Source organism: Mustela erminea, chromosome 9 (genome assembly GCF_009829155.1).
Source record: "Mustela erminea isolate mMusErm1 chromosome 9, mMusErm1.Pri, whole genome shotgun sequence".
NCBI lineage: Eukaryota > Metazoa > Chordata > Mammalia > Carnivora > Mustelidae > Mustela > Mustela erminea.
The window spans coordinates 17,607,929-17,627,899 of NC_045622.1; the positions used below are offsets into that span (position 1 = coordinate 17,607,929).

Sequence of the window (19,971 nt, forward strand, 5' to 3'; positions counted from 1 at the left end):
CAACAAGGCAGATCTAGAATTTCACATTCCCCTGGGGGAGACTGATATCATGATCATAATTTGGGTGATAAATGCTAATATGAAGTAAGCATAGAATGCTAGGAAAGCTCCTATGTGAGGAAGCCCATCCTAGGGAGGGGTAGTGATGAATCAGGGTAGAAATTTCCAAGGTGAAGTGACTTCCAGAATGAGACCCAAAGACCAAGACATGGCATGTGGAAGGGCAGTGGAAAGAGTACTAAGCAGATGGTTTAGGTATGTGAGAAAGGCCAGAAGGGAAGGAGGGCATTAAAAAATGGCAAAGAGGTATGGCAAGAACCTAGAAAAGCAGTGGGAGACAGGCACCTGAGGAGTCCAGACAGAGATGTTGGGGGACAGGATCCAGGATATGAAGGACTTTAGGTGTCACAGTATTTCAAGGTTAATGGGAAACAAGTGAAAAGTTTGAAACTGTGGAATGATATGATCATGTTTGTGGTTTAGAGAGATTTCCCTGGCTGCTGCTTAGCAGCGTGGAGGGAAAAACTGGAAGCATGACTCAATAGTCCAGGTGAGAAATGAGGGGTGACTTAACAGTCGCATGAAAGATGAAGAGAAGCAGATGTATTTGCAAACAGAAGGGAAAAATCGAATTGATTTTTCTGACAGTTGGAAGGAGAAAAGAGAAGGACCACCCCTTGCTTTCTGACCTGGGTAGGGGATAGTGAGTGCCACTTCTTAAAGGGGCAATATAGGATTGTTAGAAATGGTCTCTAAATTTAAGTTTTTCCCATCACATCAGACCAACTGCTCCTCATGGATTCTGGAATTAGCTTTGATATACACTAGTGAAAAGAAATTATGAGAGCATGCTCTTCCAAGAAATCAACACAGGTTCACAGTTGATACAACATTGTTTTTATTGGGGATTCAAGGGACAAATGACAAAGTCTCATAAAATGTCAATAAAGTCACATCTTGTGCTTGGCTACTCTTTAAAAACAAACAAACAAACAAACAAACCTGCTTATTTATGAACTCACTTAATGAGAACTGTGCGAGATGTGTCCAATAATCATCATTTTGAAAACAGGATGACCCAAGCCACAAGGTCTATGTCAGACAATGCCAGATTTTTACGTGGAAATTTACAACAGTCAAATATGCAGGTACTTCCAAACACCTACATGTTTGTCCTTAAGTAGACCCAGCTTAACTGACCCCTTCAAGATGGAATTGCCCACTGAACCTCTGTGTTATTCAGCTGACCACTTTATTAATCATTACTAAATGCCAACTAAATGCAAAAGAGCTGGTAGAGAAGAGTGATATTTCCTCAATTCTAGCTTTTTAGGGCTGAAGTATCCTTGAGTTAGTTACAAGGATAAGTGAGGATTAAAATAGCAAATAACCATCGATATTTTTCAAAAACATAAGGACTATTGAAACAGTCACGTATAAATATTCATGCGGAAGCACTTAGGAATACATACTGTGCATGAAATTGGGTAAGAAAATGCTCATTAGAAGATCTGGTTTGTTTAGGTGAGCTAAGAATTCCAAATAACTTAAGGATATCATTGAAGACATTATACACATAACTTGAGCCATTAATGTTCTCTGGGGATGGATCATTGACAGTTGCTACGTCAAAAGATGCTAGTTCATAACTGGCTTTTTTTCATGTTGAGGTGGGAAGCCAAAGAGATGCAAAATTGAAGTAATCTACTAAGTGCGGTGCTCCCTTATCACCCAGAGAGAATGCTTTACTTGATCAAACTCAAGTTCATCCTTCATTTAGGCAGCGTGGCATACTTTAAGAGCCTCTGAGAGGAAACTGGGCAGCCTGGTTTCTGGACATAGCCCTGCCAAATGCAAATGTGTGATCTTCTGTAAGTCGCTCTAACTTTGATCTGTCATCTGTAGAAAAGCACATCACAACAGATGACCTTTAAGTGCCCCCCCCTTGATAATTCTCAAGAATTTGAGATTTTCTGCAGAAAAGAACAATTTACTTAACATCTAGTAAAAAAAAAAACAGTAAAAGCCAAAACAAAAGCCAGAAGTGCCAATAAGCTCTATTTTCCAATTCTTTCAATTTTCTATCATGAAAATTCTTTCCATCATTCTAACATGATTTGAGCAGAAAACTGAAAAAAACTGACAGGACAACTGAATAATGTAGCTATTTGTTTACCATAAAAAATGATCAAGGAATATTCAAGTGGTAATACTGCAACATTGATCACAATATTGTGACTCAGTGCTTTAGATCATGAGTTTTGCAATCACAGTTCTGAATGAGAACCCTGTATATGGCAGTTTGGCTAGTTACTTGACCTCCTTAAACCTTATCTTTTAAACAAGGATAATAATACCTATTTTGCAGGGTTGTTCTGAGTTGCAGGCTTAAGTGAGTTCATACGTAAAATGCTTAACATACAGTAAGAACTCCAAAAATACCAACTATTATTGAGTTAACAGAAAAATCTAAGTTCTCATATTACCACCAATCACTGTCACTTGCTTTAATGGTAAATAAATCTGATGATGATTCTAGGTGACACTCAGGGTGAGAGAGAGGAGGTGTGGTGTGAAGTCCTTACTGTATATGCATATTTACACTGGCACTGAAAGTCAACTAGACATGTATAGTCATAATTCCCTAAACTCACCACATAGATTCCTTCTTCTATGGCTTTGCTCATAATATTGCATTCATTTAAAGGATTCTATTTTTTTCTTTCCTTTCCATTTATCTGAATCTTTAATATTCTTCTTCTTCTTCTTCTTCTTCTTCTTTTTTGTAAATAGGCTCCATGCCCAATGTGGGGCTTACACTCACAATCCTGAGATTAAGAGTCACCCGCTCTACCAACTGAGCAGACAGGTGCGCCTAAATCTTCAACATTCTTTAAGATTCATCTTTTCCTCCTTTGGGAACTCTGTTCCCTAAACAGACTAGTTTTGCCAGATAATGGTGACTTCCTCCAAGCTCTTTCTTTGTATCTTTTGTTTTGTTGTGGTCTTAACATCTATAGACCTGATTTGTTACGATCTTTTCAAAAGTTTATGTATCACTGTAGAACTGGATTTACACTCTTTAGAAGTAATGACCATGTCTTTGGAACCTATCTTGCTTGATTAAAAGAATAATTAATTGGTTGGTGTCAGGTGGGATACGGTGGTATTTTTCAGCTGCCTTATGAGTTTCCACCGTTATTTTAGCCTTTGGGTTGCCTCTGACTACCTTGTTATTTCAAAAGTACTTTATATTCCTTTAAGTCACTCTTCATATCAAACCATCTGTGGGCTAGAAATCAACCTACTTATAGCATTAATTTTGTTCCTTAAAACATGAACACATTTGTGCAATTTTCTATTTTAAAAATTGGTGCATTAATAAGCATATCCATACCGGGGAGATATTTTAGAAATGAAGTGTCCCACTGAATTAAAATACAAACAGAGGAATACACATGAGGAAGGGGAAGTCCTTGGCTCCTTAGAAATCTAGATGTCACTGGGAAGTTTTTTCTGTTTCTTGAAAAGATTGCCTCGTATTCTGGGAGCTCTATTGCCTGAAACTGCATCCTTTGGGGGTGATGCTTAGCAGAAGAGGTGTCTCCAGGTGATCATTTCCTTTGTTTCAACTTCATAGCTGGCTTGAGCATCCCCCAGTATAGCCGTGTCCAGTGCCGTTTACGTCCCTTCACTGGGGAGACCTTCCTGAGGACGGGGGCTAGAGGACCAGCTGAAAGGAACGTCAACACAACTAAAAAAATAACAGAACATGTCACAGAAAAGTTATCACATTGACTCTTTGGTAGAAATAAGTAAACATGAGGATCCTCGGGGGGGCCGTGCTATTTCTAAGTACACACGAAATGCGACATCACCACAAAAATGTAGCGCTCTCTCACTGTTCACGTCGCTGGAGGAGCAGTCAAGCCACAACACTGCTTGAGTGTGCGAGCGCCCCACGCTAATCCCTCCGGGAGGAAACGCTCCCTAAGAGAAGCTTCAGGTTTATCCAACAGACAACTTACTGAAATAGGACATGGAGGAAGACCGACAAAAGAACGCAGGACATTAGGGACAAATTCAAAGAACTCCGAAGACTAAAAGCAAAATAAAATGATTGTGCGGACAGAAGGGCTTAGCAATGCAGAGGCGAGTGAAGTCACTGGAGTTGTTAGGAATTAATGTCAGTTTCTTGTATTTGGCTTTATAGGTCTAGGGCCTGGCTCAGAGCATGACTCATTGTGCCCCGTGGAAGAAAGAAGGAAAGGAAGAACAAAAGAGAGGGAGGAAGGGAGAAATGGAACAAGGAAGGGAGGGAAGAAGGAAGACAGAATGCAGGTGGATGGAAGGAAAGAAAGCAAGAGAGAAGAGAAAGGTTTCTGAAATGCACACGTGGCCGAGACAGAGCGAGCAGGGAGGAAAGCAGGGTGCGAGCTCATTCAGAGACCTGGAAGCCAGGAAGAGCAGGCTTGCTTGATTCAAGGAGAGATTATACATTCGGAGTGGCTCTGGAAAATAGGGCAGGGCAATTTTCAGGAGGTTTTGAGCATGTTAAGATTTAATTTGGGAAGCGTGGTGGGTTAATGTGACTATTGTGAGTTTTGAAGGGAATATTAACAGGATTCAGATGAATCGAGTGGAAAGGGAAACGTGGAACTCACAGGCGTCAACCCAATGGGGTAAAACAAAACCATGCTGTAAGAAATTAAATGAAGGCAGAAGGACCAAAGAATATGGTCTTAAAATAGAAAGGCAGGTGCTTGTCTGGGTTTCTTCTGCATTAATGCTGAAGGACATGGGCTTAGAAGTCAGATCAAGAATTTCCTTCTCCCACTGTGTAGCTTTTTTCATTCTTCAGCTGTTCCTCTTTTTTGTCACTGCCCTTCCTGAAAATGAACTTCAGCCTTTACTGTTTTAGCAGCAAGGCAAAATACGTTAGTAAATAAGGCACCTGGAGGTGGAATCAAATATAACCTTGAAAGACAACTGTTGGTACAAACGGACTTCGGATTCAAGGGTCTTGGAGTTGTTCTTCTATTTCTGTATTTGAGAGTAGCTTCAAAAATTCTTAAAGCTGTAAAAACATTTAGAGACCAACTAATCCAACCCACTCATTGTGCAGGAAAGGATATTTGGAGAGAGCTGTATTAATGTTTCTTTTATTCTACGGAAGTTGTTATGAATGAGATATACTTTGCAGGTGGATTTTAATTTAACTAAAGCCTTTATTGTCAGCCTCTTCATTATGCCAACACAATGAAGCAGCATAATGAGTTAGGCACAGCCAAAAGGATATACTACCCCATATCACAGATCCGCCCTAAACACTTGGAATATATTGAAGATGGGTCTCTGGATGGCAGGTGTATTTGTTTTCTAAAACCTAATCAATAGCCCAGTGTTACATATGGTTAACAGGTATTTTTCTGTTCTGATCGAGCGACACCTGCGACACCTGATCCTGGGTGAAAAATTAAAAATGTATCTTACAGGTTTTAGAACCATATTTTGTGAACACGGATTGGGAAGGTAGGGCGTGGAGCTCTTGATACACATGGGTAAGACTCATTTGTGAATAAATCATACTGTTCTTGGAGTCAGGAAGGACACCGTGCACAATTTTGTGCTGACCCCTGTGGGTAGCGTCATAATGAAAGTCCTTGTGTACATGAGCAAATGAAAGGTAAAGCAATGCATTGCTTTGGGATACAGCCCATGCAAAATGCCCCTTTTTTTTTAACATGGGCCCCATCATTAAAATATATTTTGCAGAGTAAATAGTAGAAAAATATGAACCACCGTATCTTGCTGTCTATTATGAGTTCAATGTTTAACAAATCAGGCTTCTTTGGGGCCTCTGCCTACTTAATTGGAATGAGTAATATCTTGTATCATCTCAACATGAGCCTCCCTTGAAATCCTTTGTCTCCCCAAAGTATAAGCGTAAAGCGTAAATTGGGACCCTTGCGTAGCCCAGCTCAGGGTCCTTCTGTGATCTGATGGTAATGATTCTCCAAATTTGCATCAAGAGCCTCTTCACCTACTGGGCATATAGCAAGTGCCAAGCACCAGGCTGACCAATCAACTCACTGTTTCACTGCCTGGGTTTTTCCGGCTCCTTGGTGGGGAGGGGGTCTTCAGTCCAATGGAACACCATGTCGATACACCAAAAGGGAAGTTGATGTTAGTGTGTAAATGACCTAAGTTAGCAGAGTTTCAGTGATTCAGCATGCACCATGCAAAATGGGGGAAAAAATGGAAAATAAGTTGTTCATTACTGTTACGATTTTGGTTACTTTGATTAAGTTAAAATGATCTCTGCCTAAAGCCATTTCCCTGGCATTTTATCTCATCCCGGTAAAGGAAATGGATTTCTTATGGATAAGATTTACTACTCTAATATTCTCCATTACTTCACCAATTGTCCAAAGTCTGAATGAAGACTAAATCCATCAAGAGCAGGCAATATTTTACAACTAATTCAAGGGTCCACAATGACAACATTCTTAGAGATCATTACTTTCCAATATCTGGGTCACACATGTTCATTCATTCTTGTATGACAGCACAGACCGTAGAGCTCTTATGTTCTTATATTAATTAGCAAGGACTTTTTTTTGAAAGATGATTTTAAGAACATTCTACTCAGGAGCCATTTCAAATGATGAGAAATACCCATGGAAAAAAAAAAATCTCAAGTAGGCAACATGTAAAGCAACACACAACTCTGTGCACATTAGTATAATTACACATTGCAAATTATATCGGATGCATCTAATATCTAATTTTTTGAAAGCTGATTCCACTTGAGATTTCAATAACAGCATCAACATTTTGCAGGTGGCTCCCTCTCTATAGTATCCAGAGGGAATTATTCCTCTAATGTGCTTACAACCCTCAAGTAAAAGCCAAAACTCTCCCTGAAAGGACCAATGAACAATGAAACCGGGAATATTACCTTGATAGATTAGGCAAGGGAGGGGGGGCGATTCCACCAAATATTTAATATTCAGCATGGCTATTTGTCCTATGCATTCTGTGCATAGGATCCTTATTTGCGTCAAGCAAGAAGCAAACTTAAAACACGATCCTTATTAGAAAATGTGGAGGCGGCTTCATACATATATTCTGAGGCAATGATATGAAAAGCGAAGGGGTTGACGAATTTTTAGAACACCTGATAAAAGAGAAATGTGCAACCGAACGGAGGATTACACCTTTGACTGAAAACAGAGAGCCCTACATTAAATTCTGCTCTTCTAGAACACAGGATTAATTTGTCCCAAAGAGGATGCCAGATCAAAGCTCCATTTTGAGGAAAAGGCTTTTGTCCTCATCCTTCTGTATGAATCAATCCATTATCAAATAACCAAATATATATTTGTGACCTGGGAGAATGGGGCATATTATTCAAGTGGATTGGATCCATTTTCTTGATTCCTCCTTAAAGATCTTTCTGCTAATTAGTCAGGGTTACTATTGAATTATTTAATTATCTGCACTTTTGTGCAATGAAATATGTTGTCATATCACATACTTTATCATGCTACTGCTGTTCACACTTAATGATGCCTCTCTAGTTAGCAGTTTCCTTTGTTCTGCTCAGTAAGTGGTTTTAGAAAGGGGGTGGGCCGGGAAGGAGGAGCCTTGGGGTTTGTAAAATAAAATCATACATTCCTGGTGCACATGCAAAACTTTATGCATTTACATGAATCTCTTTTTAGAAATTAAGTTGCCATTCCATTTGGAATAAGCTAAGAGGCACATATCGGCGACTTCGAAGGCGGCCGGAACGATATTACTACACCTTGGACATCTCTCCAGTGCATTTCCACTGCAGTGCAATGGGGAAGTGATTTAATTTTTTTTTTTTTTTTTTTAATCAGCAAGGAATGTCTTTAACAAGGAAGAAGTAAATTATGATAATTACTCTGAATGGTCGGATCCTTGAGCATTACTAATTAGCATTTATTGCCTGGATTATAGAACAATACATGTGAAACCGAACTGCGACTGCTCTTTTATGTTGAAGAACTGAAAAAGGCAATGAAGCAAAGAAGGCAGTTCGTCAGGACTGTAGTCTGGGGCCTTGCATCTCCTTGAGACTGGGCAGAACCCCACACTTGTGAAATACACAAATGTGGCCCTCAATATCTCTGGCCCATCCATTTTTTGTGTTGGGCACATATTTACATATGATATCATAGTCATGAGAGACTAATGAGGGAGAAACATTTTGGCTATGATGTCATTTGGGGACAGTTTTACCCATTGTGAGAGTTTAACAATAAAGGGCGTGAAACTCGCCATTTCAGAAAATATACATTCTTCTGTAGAAATTTTGGCTTGAAAAATTGAAACAAAGAATTCAGTTCTTAGTGGAAAAAAAAATTCACGTTCACCTCCCCACTTTCTCTTAGAGGAACCACAGTTGCAAATAATTGAGAAGAAGCGATTGGTATGTGGCATGAGAGCGGTTTTTGTTGTTGTTGTTGTTGTTGTTGTTTTGGGCATAAGGCATTTGTAATAAAATAGATTCTGAAATTAGAAATAAATGAGATATTAATCAACAGGGCAACATCAGTCATGTAAATAAATGCCACTCAAATAATCTGGCAACTGAAATTGCCAAATAACCCAGTAGGTAGAAGAGAAAGAGGAAAATTAACCATCCATCACCCCCCCTCAGTCTCACGGGTTCCTCCACACCCACTACAGCAAATGAGAAAAGGACATGGTAATATATAAAGCCAGTACTAAATACAGTCACTAGTCTTCCCAACACCTTCCATGGATTCCACGCCCCCCCCCCCGCAACCCCGATCCTTTTTAGTTTGAAAGAATAAGTTTGACTAAATCTGTGAGGAGATTAAACAGGCTGGTGATAAAAATTAATTCTGCTGAATGAGCAAATGCATTTGGATGGCAGAGATGCAAATAAGATAATACTTTTCTTTTCCTTTGACATACCAAGCGGATTAGTTTAGAATGTTAAATTTGATTTTATTAGAATATATTAGCAGTGTTTTAATTAATACCAATCAAACATTTTCTTTCCCTGGGGCTTGATGTGTTCCTAACGCTTTCTAAATCATCTGTTTTTTCTCCATCAAAAACCACCCCCCTCTTCCAAATTACCAAAGCCTTTTGTTACGTTCTTCATCATTTTACTGTATTCGACAGAAAACTGTTTACCTAAAGGTGTCTTGCCCATAAAATTAGCTCCCAGGTGCTGGATTTAAAATGAGCACTGTTCATTAGTCCTGTTGATTTTTTTTTTTTTTTTTTAAGTAGAATTAGAGACTCAAAAATAAACATCTTCTGTGTTTTTCTTTTGGGGGAAAAATGTTGCAAAAGGAGTTTTGGCTGGTTCGTATTACTTGGCTTTCTTCTCAGTGGAGCTTCCTAGAGCTGTTAAATTTCCAACAGAATTGGGTTTGAGCTGGAACTTCTTTGGAAACAGAGGCAAAAAAAAAAAAAAAAAAAAAAAAGGAAAGGAGGAGGGGGAGAATCTAGTTAAAAATATGGTGAACCAGTATGCCTTGTGAACTGAATTGTAACTGTGTGTTCCAAGGAGGTGCTGCATTGCCTTGCACTCATTATCCACGCCTTTTCTCTCAAGCTTCCTGTCCTTCTGTGTCCGAAAGCTCCAGTTCACGTCTTTTTCTTTTCTTCCCGCAACGCAAACCGCCCCCACCCCAATTCCCCGCCTTATTTTTTTTTTTTTTTTAATCTGCCAAGCTGGATTTGCACTTTTAAAGATCAGTATCAATAATGCCCTGCTTGTTTCGGTTGCGTTCCCCCTTTAAAAGACAGCGCTCTCTAATTGATGCGTCTGGGCTAGTCTAGACTGGTAGTGATTGAACCAACCACCAATTATGTTATTCATTTCACTGAACTTCGCTGATGGGCTCCGTGAGGAAGAAGGGGTGTTGAGAAACCTGCCCTTAACACTGGAGCAGTCCCCCGCTGAAATACAAAAATCCTGTGTGCCGTTGTGCACTCCCCAAATGCCCGTGTGATCAGTGGTGGTAGCAACCTCAGGGTATGAGCAATCCACCTGAAAACATGTGAAAAACCGAAAGAGTGCCTTGGAATACAAACTGTATCACTTGTATTAAATTACTATCCTGTTACCCTTCAAAATCGCAGAAGAATGATATCCAGCATGTTTTTATTGGCCCGGGCATACATTTTCATAGAATTAACGGCAGATACATTTTGACTTAGTAAAGCACCAAATGTTTTGCAAACAGTTGATATGAATCATGTGATAACATATATCCATAAGTTAAATAGACTCCTTTCCACAATTTCCAAATACCTATGCACACACATCCGCTAAGATGGGGAAAAATCATTAATCCATTGTACGGAAACCAAAGGATCACTTGAAAATCAAGTAACTCTTCTCTGAAGCATATCCAGGCTACCAAAGGCTGGAAAGTAATATTTAAATAGTACGACTACACAAGAGGTTTCAACAAAAGGCATGGTTCAATTGTTGCATGGTTCATTTTCTCGAATCAGTTTTCTGATACAAAATGGTTTCTTGACTACGATTTGGAGTCATTGACTGAAATTGCAATAAACACTTAAAAAAAAAAACGCACAGGAAAAGAACAGTTTCCTTAACCTTCGACTACACGTATAAAATGAGGTTACAGCCAATATAGAGTCTTTAAAGGAAGAAAGCATTTGAAGTCAGGACTGATTTAGGTCTTTTCCAAAAATAGAAGATAAATGTTGGCTCAAGGATACCAAAACGGTTTAAATAAAATTGTATATTGGAATTTTTCGCAACAAAGGAAAGGTAAGTTCCTGCTTCTCTTCTTCAACTATGAGACAGATCTGAATCACTAAAATTATTCTGTCACGAAAAGTTACGTTTTCAGAAAACTGCAAACTAGGTAAACAATTACCGTAAGGGAAGATTATTTTAAACATACAGTTTGGCATTATAAATAACTTTGCTGGATTGAATTTAAATCCTGATAAATTTTTTCCAATCTTTAAATGAAGAATAATGGGCACTGATTACTCCCAAAGATACAATAATTGCATATGTATGTGTGCCCTTGTTATTTCTTTCCATTTACGTATTTAGAAAATATATTTCCAATCCCTATTGCTTTTAAACTTGCGGTGTATAGCATTTTAAAACAGATGCCCAGCAAGGAGGCTACATCACTCCTCTTATTTTTTTAAAATCTTGCAAAGTAATACAAATTGAATCTTTATGAACACCGTAAATTTCATCCTCCGCGTAGACTAGCAAGAGAAGAATTTTTAGCCTATTAATCTTTTAGCCTAAACTACTGGCTTGCCCCCATCTGTGTCTGCGTGTTCACTGTCTAGCCATATATGACACATACATGTGAGTACTGAATGTGTAACATGTCCACATGCCCATTTTAATTGGACACAATTTTAAGATTAACTGTTGAGTTTAAAAGTTGGAGGCACGGGGCATGCTGGGACTTCAGCTAATATGTTCTGAGGTCAAGCACCAGGTACTGAGCTGTTCTTGTTACGCTCTGATAGTACTGCGTGTTGCTCTCAAGAAACAGACCATGGGAGAGGAGTTCCACAAGCCTCGGGCACCGGTACTGACACACACACACACACAGAGCAGCCAACGCGCTCTTCTAACAGAATGTATGTATACCTACTTGAACAGAAATCCAGGAGCTGCCACTTTCTGGTCACCTGACCGCATCTAACAATGCAAACCTCAGAGGTGCACTCAATCACTTCAGAAAACTTTCTTTTCTTTTGTTTTTGCTTTAAAGAAAAAAGTTCCACCAAAGGTCCAGGATGCCAAGGCACGACTCGCAGCTCCCAAGAGCCTAACCCGTGGATTTAAACGGTAAACATCACAAGTTAGGGTCTCAGGGATTGAGAGGAGCGCCACAAATTGTTCCTTCTTGAGACAAAGCAAAGCAAAACGAGAATGACAGGCAATTTCTGCTCCAGGTTCATGACCAAAAGGCACCAAACAGGTGGCTGGCAGGGTACTCCCTCGCTCTCGAAGCTTCCTTAGATCACAGAATTCAGAGTCCATGTAAATAGAATATATTCATACACACACATACGCAGAATCCGTGGACATAGATACATACCTGAACACAACCACCGCGTGTCTATCACAGAAAACTCTTGGAAGCTTTGGGCAAAACAGTTTGACTAAAATGAAAAATAATGTGCATAGCCTGAGAGATGCTGACTTTTTTTTAAAACTAGGGTCGAAAATCAGGATAAAATGCCCTTTCAAAGCTTGAACTTACGACCAGCGCGGCTGACGGTAAGGAAAATACGAGGCGGCTCTTTCCCTCTGGCCAAGCATGCCGCATGCAAAATCATAGACATCAGGCTTTCGGAAGGAGAAGACCAAGAAGGAGGGTTCGGAGGCCATGGAAGTATAAATACGAACAGCGTTTTAAACTCACCCTTTGGAAGCGGAGCGGGGCTGCAGCCTCCCGTGACACCATTCCGAGCAAGGGGGGGAAATGCGAGCTCGCAGTGCGCTAGCCTGGGCGAGGTGTTTCAATAGAGGACCGACCACGGGGCGGGGAGGGGAGGCGGGGGCAGGAAGCGCTACACCAAATCTAGAGACTGTGACTCTGTAGTTTATGCTTTGACGAGGGAGGGAAAAAAAGGCAATTTGGTGGACGTGCAGGGAGGGGCTGGGACGGATTAAATTTTGAAAATATTCGGTTAAAAATTTTTTTAAAAAAATCTTTTCTCTTTTTTTTTTTTTTTAAAGAATGAGAAACCTCCCCAGAGCTGCTTTTAAAAAATTTCTTCCTTCTTCCTGCAGCGTGCACTTTGCCAGTCGGTCCTGCAAACGGGGCCTCGGCTGCATCAGCTGCTTGGCTGAAACCAAGGCCAAATCAGGCAGAGGCAGCACCAGGCTGTCATTTGGGAGGCGAGGTGGGAAGGGGTGGGTGCAGGCTGGGGAGATCCGTCTCCCCCGCCCCACTCCCGCCGCCGAACCTTTGGAGCCTTTTGCCAATATTTCAGAGGAATCCGAATTCTAATTCCCCTCCATCTTCGCAGAACCTACCGGCTCTGTACCTGAGAGTGGCTTTTCCCCCGTTCTGACTGGAAGCGGAGCTTTTCTGTGCCAGGGGCTCCCTGTGTCGCCTCCAAAATCCAAAGGGAAGGGAGGGGAACTGGGTGGGTAGATGACTCTTTTAAATTTTTTCTTCCCTCTTTCCTCTTTCTCCTCCTTCCTCTCTCCCTTTCTTTCTTTCCCTCTCTTTCTCTCTCTCCTCCCTTCTTTCCTTCTTTCCTTCCTTCCTTCCTTCTTGCATTCCCTCTTTTTTCCTTCTTTTATTCCGGCCTAAGCAAGGTAGATGGCTGGCTAGTCAAAGAGAATGACAAAGCAGCCCCTGGGAGGGAGGCATTGCAAGGGCCTCCAGCACTTGGTAAAAATGCTAAATATTTCGTATATATTTCCATATGCAACTAAAAACCATTAAAGCTCCAGGCTCTTCCCCGTCTCCACCCTCTTGCAAAACAGAATCCTAACAGCAAGACAGCTAAATTATGCCTCCTTTACCTCTGCACAGGGTCTATTCAGCATCCCCACCCCCCCATCTTCAAGACAACTTTTTTTTTCTCACCTCTGGAGGTTCTTCTCAGGCACGATCGTCCGGTTCAGTTCAGGGTTTCTCCTTTCTCCCTCACTTTCCTTTTCCTCCCAGAAAAGCTAGTCCGTCATCAGCCTACCTTGCTTCTCTCTGTCTCAGCCTCTCTCTCCCGTTTTCTTTTACTATTAAAAATAATAATAATAATGGCCCTTTCGACATAGCAGCATGAAGTGGCTGCCTTTGAGAAAGCACATTTAATCTTTGCTGGCTCCCCTAGGCTTCAGTGAAGAAGGAGAAGGCAAGAAAAAAAGGGAGAGAGAGAAAAAAAGATTGTAAGGGAGGCTGCTGACGGACAGCAAGCATCAGGCACAAATCAGCGACAAGTTGAATTTTCCTAGACCACACTGCCCCCTTTCTTCTCGGCTCTCTCCCTGGGCTCCTGGAAAGCCTGAGTGTCTGGTTACAGGGTCTCCTTTTGCCAACCATGGTGCAGATTCCTCGCATGCTTGCTTCAATCTCTGGCAGAATAAGGAATCAATATCCCCCTCTAATCACCTTTCGCTCTTCCACGGCTTCCCTCCTTTTCTGAGAATCCACTTGGCTCTCCCCGCCGCTCCCCCGCCCTGCCAGGCCCCTCCATACAAAGCTTGCCGTCCTGTCATTTCCCACTTCCTTCCATATCTTGGAGACAAGCCTCCCTTCTAATATCCTCTCGCGCTCACTCCCTCTCTCCGTTGTATGTCTCACCCTGACTCGCAGCCCCGGATGCACGAAAGCATCTTTCTGACTACTAATGAGACCAAAAATACACCAGCAGGTCAGGGGGAAGGCCAGACATTGTATTATACAAATACAGAAAAATCCTCAGCCTGCTAGACCCAGAGATCAGGTATCACGCTTTCTAGAAGGGAGGGGAAAAAGTGGGGGGGGAGGAGTGACGAAGCGAGACCACAGCGCAGTTCTCTGCCTAATTGTTCCGCATCCCACGAGCATCTAAAACACCTAAGCATGTTGGAGTGCATGTGTACGTTTCCTGCATCTTGGTGGGTTTTCTTCACGGATGGAAAGTCAACAGTGCCCAAATACTTCTTTGAAATCGGCATGTAGAGGGATAAAAGAGCAGGGATTCGAATCTATATTTAAAATATGCACTCTCTTCAGGCGTGAGATGACTACAATGCTCAAAGTCTCTTTCCTTTCAACGGGAGGCTTTGCTTGCTGACTCTGTTTGCTGTATGTACTAATTTACCACTTACGCGCCCGTGGATTTTGAAATGAACTCATCAGTCACTGTAGCTCATACTAACCCTCGACTTCCACTGCAGACATTTTCCTTCTTTCTGAAGGGTTTCTCCTCAAATGTCCATCAGATACATACACACTCCATTGATCAGCCTAAAGCCCCTTGATAATGATAAGTAATCATTCCGATGACAAAAAAAAAGTGGCACAAGATAAAAATGAAAGACATCCTGACTTGAACAGGGGAGCCTCTCCCATCATGTCTGTTGGCGTGCGTTTTCAAAGCTCGGCTACACGATGATCCCGGAAAACAGGTAGCTCCTGATAACTGGGGTCTCTACCTATCTATACACACAGTGGGTATATGGCCATCTTCACCTCATTTTCCTGGCTAGAATCACGCAGACAATGGGCCTGTGTGAAGTGTAAGGCTGAGTTCTGTAAATAGCAAGGAAGGGAGGGAGGTATCTGAGGATGCAGGTTTCCCCCAAGTCGATGTTTTTTAAAGGTAGCTTCTTTGTGCTCAGTTCAGACACTATGCTTTGTCTCTCACCGGGAGACCTGCAGAAGCACAGCTGGAGGCCAAGGAAAAGGAGAAGGAAAAACACAAATGAGGAGACACAGAGAGAGGAAGAAGGGAAAGGAGAAGAGAGGAGAGGAGGGGACCGGAGGGGAGGGAAGAGGAGGGAAGGGGGAGGGAGGGGGAGGGAGGGGGAGGGAGGGGGAGGGAGGGGAGGGAGAAGATATCCAGGCAAAAAGAGACTTAAAATCATAGTGCTGGATTCCCTTTAATACTTTCCTTTTCTTTTCTTTTCTTTCTTTCTTTCTTTCTTTCTTTCTTTCTTTCTTTCTTTCTGTCATTATTGGGAAGGAGAAAGAGATGGTTGGCAGGCTTGGGGACTGGGTTAGAATCTCTTTCAGGTTTGGCTAATAGTGTGTTTGCACTAGACTGATGAGAAAAAAAAGAAACATGCTAGTATACTCATAATGGGTGGAGCTGTCAAAAAAAAAAAAAAAATCTTTGACTCACTGGGTGCCTCCCTGTACCGCCAAAATGAATCACTCCTAACCAGACTCACCAATTGTCTTAGTGTGCGTGCATATGAAGGGCAGATTATGGGACCCCTGTCCTTCCACTCATCTTCAGAAAGGAAAGGTAAACAGAGGATGAAATGTCCCCAGACTCTCCAAAACCCTTCTGCCATCGCCACAACAGTTCAGCATGATTTTCACGTGCTGAGCCGATCTGCCCCGGTCGGTATTCGCTCCGCTTACAAAGATATACAAATATATGAGTTATGAAAGTTTTGCTCTGAACACATCATTTTCTCTATACAACTCAGCGATGTCTTTGGAGGATACTTATTTCAAGCAGTTAACACCTGACCCCAATTTCTGTGGGTAATTAGTGAGCTAGATAACCACACAAAGTGGGTAATTACTTAGTACCCAAGGGTACGCTAGAAGTGGGTAGTGGTTTTGTTAACAAAAGCACATCTCTAATTATTGTATCTATGATGGGTGTTTTAAAAATACCAGTGACTATAGCAAGTGAACCGTGATAAATAAGTGAACTATTTTGCTGTCCTTAGCATATACATAGGTATATTCCATCATGGTTAATAATATTTACCTCTCTTGCACGGATTAATTAGTTAACATCTGTACGACTCTCAGAGATCAAGTGTGCCTGAGAGTTTCTAAATACAGTATTACTATTGTTATTACTATCTTGGCTAATAATCCCAGGAGAAGAGAAGCTTAAGGAGTGGAAGTAACAGTCTGGTCTCCTCCTCCTTGGTCTGAAAAAATGCTGAGATTACAAATGTAATGAATTTGATTGTGGGGAGTGGTGTCCTACCTGCCCGAGTCTAACACAGGTGATGCGAAATGAAAGGTAAATGCCGTTTCATTGACAGCTGGCTCAGGAGGGATCTGAGGAGCCAGGGTAGGAGATGGGGAGAGGGAGGAGCAGAGGGAAGGAGTCAGGGATGGGCGAGGAAGGAAGCTGAATCAGCCCGACCACACCCTCCTTCCAAAGTCCTTCTAGCCTTCCCTTTGATGAGCAGCAAAGATGCACAAAAATCCTCAAAGAAGACATCCATGCAAGTGCCGGGACAAATTCATCATAATTACAATCAATCAGCCAGATAGATAGTATTTATTCTGGAGAAGAACAATCAGTACAAATTACTTTAACAAATGCAGATACATTTTAAAATATTACAGTGTTGAGAATAGGCACGCACAAATCAACTTCAGATATTTTTAACCCCAGATACGAACATCAATGAAGAAACGCTTTCTAATTCAATTGCTTTTCTGAATCAGCCCCAGGATGGGAACGGGATAGTATTTACTTCTGCTGAGAAAGAAAGAAAAGAAAAAGAAACGAAGAGGAAAGGCGAAAAATAAAGAAAAGAAAGCCTCATGCCTTCAGGGGCCTTAATTCTGGAGAGCAACTATGCCTCAGAAACAAACAACAAAAACTTACTGCTTCTTTCTCTGTCAATGTCCATCTCCTTGAGCCCGCTGTCTGGTGTCTGGCTGAAGCAGGACAGACAGAGGCTTCTGAGATCCAAATCTTCTAGGAGGCTCACCACATTTTTTCTTTCAAAGCAAGGTTGTCCTGGGGATTAACCCTAGGAGTCTGGGAGATGGGAAGCATGTGGGAAGGGTAAAGGGAAATATGCAAAAAAAATTGTATTCAGCCCCCGTTAGGATGTCTAGGGAGGACAGGAGGAGGATCCCATCAGTCAGCCAACAGGTACCACGGCCGAAACCTCTGCTGGAGGGCGATCTCCAGGACACGTGTTTATGCTGTGACTGGAGGCCAGTGGTGTGATGAGAGGTTTTAAGAGTTTGGGAGCAGAGGGAAATTTTCTCCAAAAGCCACCCAGGCCAGGCTTCTGACCTGAAGCCCAGTGTTCATCACCCCCTCTCTGAGCTCAGAACTACAAAGGCTGACTGGCATTCCCCAACCCGCCCTGCTCCTTTCAAACGCACAGACTGTGCCAGACTGGCCCCACCTCCCACTGCAGCAAATTCTGTAGCCCTGTTTCATGCTGCGCTGGAAGGAGCCAGATTTCCGTTTTAATTGTCCTACCTGGCCTTCCCCTCTGCCACTGCCCCTGGCTCTTGGTTCCTGGCACAATTTCAAAGGCCCCACCAATGGCTTTCCCTCCCCCACCATCATCAGAACCACCTCTAGTTCTCCCCTCCCCCAATTTTTATGTCTAAAATGTTTTTACGCCCGGTGCCTTCCTTCATCTTCGGCCCCCGCCATCCCCTTTCTTTGGTCTCCCGCACTTTCTGGTTTGACATTTTTTGGTTTTGCCATGTCGTTGGAGTCGCAGCTCGTGTCAGGGACTGAAAACCCAAAAGTCAGTGGCTCACACCGTCCCCTCCTTGACCCTCCCCTATTAACAGAGCTGACAATCCAGTTCAACTCAGGGCATTTCCCAAAGCTCACCTAAAAAAAAGCTGAAGCCAGTAGAGAACAGGTGTGTGGATGCATGCACGTGTGTGTGTGTGTGTGTGTGTGTGTGTGTACTGATCTAACTACACGAACGTAGTGGGAAAGTTCCTAATGGACATGCGGGGAAGGAAGAACCGAAGGAAGGGGTCAGGAATATTTGTGGACACTTAAGATAAAAGCAACAGAAGCTAATTTTTATAAGAACTTATGGGGGAAAAGGTTACATTTTTATTATGTATTTCTATGCATATGTATATAAACACAAACACATATATAATCTGCATCGAGTTTCCATACATCACAATATCCTCAGATTATTAACTATCTGAAATGGTATATGCCCCACTGTGAACAGCGACAGGCAGGGCCCACATAGGTCTACAGTTAAAATGTGAATATGAAAGCCTTCTGGGATGGATTGGAAGAGGAAGACAAATCCCGTAAGTCACCTGCCCTTCCCCCACCTTATCTAGGCTTAGAAGCTGAGAAGTTCTGTAACACCTCTCCTAGCCGCCACCGTGAACTTGAAGTTCATCATTGCCATCCATCCCTCAAACGTTTGTGCTCTTAACCTCACGACTTAGGGACTCATTACTTGAACACTGCAGTTCTGTTCTCTGTTACTCCTCCAATAGCCATTATTGATGTTCTTCTTTGCGACAGAGGTTTATAGATAAATAGTATCTAATTTAGTCTCCCAAAGCCATCACCAGTGTTTTACAGAGGGAGGAAGTAAGATATGACATAGCTAGAATGGCCCAACTCTTGATGGCACTGCTAGGACTTGAACCAGGTCTAACACCGCCAGCCTGGACTTTCCTCTGCAACATTATGTTCTTTGACTCTTGTCTCAGTGTAACTAACAATTTCTACAGTTCATCCCCTCGAACTAGTCTAGTTTCTCTTTTGATGTATTTCCACAGCACTCTGTACTTAATCTACCATAACATTTATTCATTCTTTTCATTGAGCTCATTTTGGCCAATAATTATTTATTTAGTACTTGACTGTATGTCAGGCCCTGTGCTAGGCAGTGTTACTCCCTTAGCTGGAGGAGAGGAAGGGGGCCCTGGTGTTGGCACTATCCATAGACTATGCGGTCTCTACCCCATAATACAAGGTGAACAGAGACAGGGGTTGTCACGTGGTCACTTTTGTTTCTGGTATATAGCACAGTATCTGCGGGCAGCAAAAGATTTTTAATAAACTTGTACGCTGATGTGGCTTTGGTCGTAACGTTTTGAGAGAGCCAAGTTCATGTCTAAATAACCTTTGGAATGATGCTTAGTCTAATGCCACATAAGAGTAACATTTAAGGCATGTGGGTGGCTCAGTCATGATCCCGGGATCCTGGTACCGAGTCCTACATGTGGCTCTTTGCTCAGTAGGGAGCCTGCTTTTCCCTCTCCCCAACCCCCACCCATGCTGTCTCTCACTATCTCTCTGTCTCTCAAATGAATAAATAAAATCTTTTTTCTTGTTACTTTAAAAAGTAATATTTGGGGCATCTGGGTGGCTCAGTGTGTTAAGCCTCTGCCTTCGGCTCAGGTCATGATTTCAGGGTCCTGGGATCAAGCCCTGTATCAGGCTCTCTGCTCAGCGGGGAGCCTGCTTCCCCCCCTCTCTCTGCCTGCCTCTCTGCCTGCTTGTGAT

General features: G+C 42.1%; 1 long non-coding RNA gene across 2 annotated transcripts; it reads right to left on the minus strand.

The window, feature by feature from the left end:
• Positions 1-874: 874 nt before the first annotated feature.
• On the minus strand, positions 875-17,328 carry LOC116599332. Of its 2 annotated transcripts, XR_004289313.1 has the most exons (3): positions 13,632-17,328; positions 12,453-12,638; positions 875-3,754 (listed from the first exon to the last, which is right to left on the minus strand). It is a non-coding gene; the product is annotated as an uncharacterized LOC116599332 (long non-coding RNA). The 2 variants fall into 2 exon arrangements; XR_004289312.1 differs by lacking the exon at positions 13,632-17,328 and having other exon boundaries at positions 12,453-12,720.
• Positions 17,329-19,971: the final 2,643 nt, after the last annotated feature.